General features: G+C 41.6%; 1 protein-coding gene across 1 annotated transcript in view; it reads left to right on the forward strand.

The window, feature by feature from the left end:
- The window catches only part of LOC117939065 (plexin-B2-like), a 97,093-nt gene that overhangs the window by 600 nt on the left and 93,461 nt on the right, over positions 1-3,032 (forward strand). The window lies entirely within an intron of this gene.

Genomic DNA, 3,032 nt, shown 5'->3' on the forward strand with positions numbered 1-3,032 from the left:
GCACTGGAATAATTACGTCTGGAACGACCAGATATTTCAGAAATATTTGAAATACCACAAAACAATTATTGTATTTGCTTTTTTTGCAGCACTTTTGGAAACCTTGTGTTTGTTGGAATTGAGCTATATGAATAAAGTTGATTGTATTGGATCCAGATGGTGATTGGTAATACATCTGATTTCCTATTCTGCTTAATTAAAAAACAAAAAAGGTTAACTTATAGTTTTAAACCCTCGCGGGGGTGAAGGTCCTGTTTATTTGACCCCAGCTGCCTCCTAACGCAGAACCTGGCGCTCATGCACTCTGTCGGGGCGACCACTAGAGGGCGCAGGCACTACACACCTTAATGAGTCCTAATTGCTGCTTGACAAACGACCTATGGGAGCGTTTTTTGGGCAAAAGGTATAGTAATAAAACAACAACTCCCCTGTGAATGAACTTGTTGCTACTAATTGATCCCCTTTTGTTAATTGGATGATTACATTGATGTGTTGTTACGAGCACTAAAAGACACCGTGTGGGTTTGCTGTTTCATTGCATTATTAGCGTGTTATTAGCTTTTCTTTACATACTTGTACATACTTACGTACTTGTGTAGATTGTCTCCCTTTGCCATCCAGTTTCCACACTCCATTGTGAAAGGAGGAGAGACAACATGGCTGCATTGTCCCCTGTGGGTTAAAAGCCGGGTGTGGTCAGGTTTTGGTCTGCTTTGGCTCGCCATCACACATCTTTGATGTGGATTTGTTCTTAATGCCACTGTACATCACTGCTGGGGACAAAACATGTTGTTATCACTGGTTTGCATGGCAAGTCCCATTATCAGACTGGGGGAAGTTCCTCTTCTGATGAAGCTCTAGATGAAATGTTCAAACCCAGGAGGTGGGACTGGTGGAGAGAAGAACCTAAAGGGCTTTTCATAGTTTGATTGTGTGTGTCTGTGTGAGTGAAATATTCAAACCCAAGACGCGGTGTTTTTTTAAGGCGGCACCATTCCTTCAAATGGAAAAGAATCTGGATGCTTTGTGCATCACCTAACCCTTGTGTGTTCTTCCCCTCAATCAAAAAAACCCTGTTTTGTCACTTTTTGTCAACATTATTATCACTTTTTCTGACATTTTTGTTACTTTTTCAACGTAGTGGGTGCTTTCTTGCTGTTTTTTTTTTTTCACCAAAAGGTTTTTGATATTTTTAATGTTGACATTTTCAGCGCTTATTTTGACGGCTCAAAAAAACTCAAAACGGGTCAAATTTGACCCAAGGACAACATAAGGGTTAAAGGAGCATTCCGGTTGTTTTCAACATGTATCTCTGTTGTTTTTAAATGTGTAGTGCTGTCAGTAGCGAGACAAATGAAACCAATCGGTGCAGTCTACACCGAGTTATCCTCCTGCTAGCGTTAGCACCCAACAGGCCAAAACCGCAAATAAACAGGCATGGATTAACACAACTTGCATGCCTTTGTGTCACATCTACTGCACTGTGTTCCCTCGGAAGGAAGACCTGCACATGGCATGACACTTGTAGCATGTTTAGAGGCTAAAAACACGTTTAAAAGTTGCCCTGTTGAACCCTGTTGGGCGCTAACGTTAGCAGGAGGATAACTCTGTGGAGACAGCACCGATCGGTTGGATTTGTCTCGCTACTGACACCACTACACATTTCAAAAACATCAGAGCTTCATGTACATGTTGAAATCGAACGGAATTCTCCTTTAAAACAGATATTCATAAGAGCATCAGAAAATTCTTGTGTCTTTGGAAACGTTAAGATCGTTAAGATCTGGCCGGAGAATATGAGATTTCTACTGACTGATTTGTGTTTTTGAGTTTTCTGAGATCTTGTTCAGTCAGTCAGCTTCACTGTAAACATGTTACAGGATTACTGCACATAGTTTAAGTCCTTTTTTGCTGTTTGGTACACATTACCTACTGCTACAACAACACACACACACACACACACACCCACACAACAATAATAATAATAATAATAATACGTTTTAGTTGTAATGCACTTTACATTTAAACAAATCTTAAAGTGCTACAGGGAAGATCATAAAAGCAAGGTAAAAAACATCAGTGTAAAATATCTATAAATAGTGCAACGACATTTTTGTGCAGGGTTAAAACTCATAAGTTCACACACACACACACACACACACACACACACACACACACACGCAGACAGAGATTACCGACCCCGTAACAGAGACCACGTTACTCGGTCTCTGTTCCTGGCTGCAGGGATATTTTGTCCATTTACGGCTTCCTCAGCTCAACACAGTTGATTGTTTCAGAGGCTTTGCCATCACTCTAGTCATATAACATTTTGAAAAGAGTTCGTATTAAAGATGACAAGTCAATTAGTGAATGAAATCAGCTGTTTCATTCCAAAACTATGTTGATGTGGTCCTTCAGGAACCATACCAGACCCTGAGGCGTGACCGGTTGATTTGAATGGCCGTCCGATCCGAACCACCGGTTTCCCTGATCTGCTTTTGATTTCTGATCTGCCGACTCACATTAAAGCTTGTCACACTGCATTGTGTGCGTTTTCCTCCACTTCCCCTCCTGTCTTCCATCCATCACTGTTCCCGTCTCGCCTCCATGTTCTCCGGGTCTCATTCCCCTCCGTCGTGTTACCCGGCGTGTGTTTTAATAGTTCTTGTTCCCGTAAACGGCTTCATTTTCTCAGCCCTCCACGGGAGCTTGTACCTTGTCACTAGATCTTATGAAAGCCGAGACAAGCGTGTGTTCTCATATTTGAAGTGGACCGCTTATAGCTGATAAGTGCAGTTTTATTCTTGTGTCCATGGTTTCTTTTGCATGTGTTTTCCTCCTGAATAAACAATACAAACTGCCGTCATATAAGCTCAAACCTCATCTGTAATCACAGCTCTAGAGTAGAAGTCTAATGCTGAAACTAACTAAATAACTAACTAAAGTGCTGTCCACTTAACCCTCATGTTGTCCCCATGTTGTCCCCATGTTGTCCCCATGTTGTCCCCATGTTGTCCCCATGTTGTCCCCAT

This window comes from Etheostoma cragini, chromosome 23 (genome assembly GCF_013103735.1).
Source record: "Etheostoma cragini isolate CJK2018 chromosome 23, CSU_Ecrag_1.0, whole genome shotgun sequence".
Lineage (NCBI taxonomy): Eukaryota > Metazoa > Chordata > Actinopteri > Perciformes > Percidae > Etheostoma > Etheostoma cragini.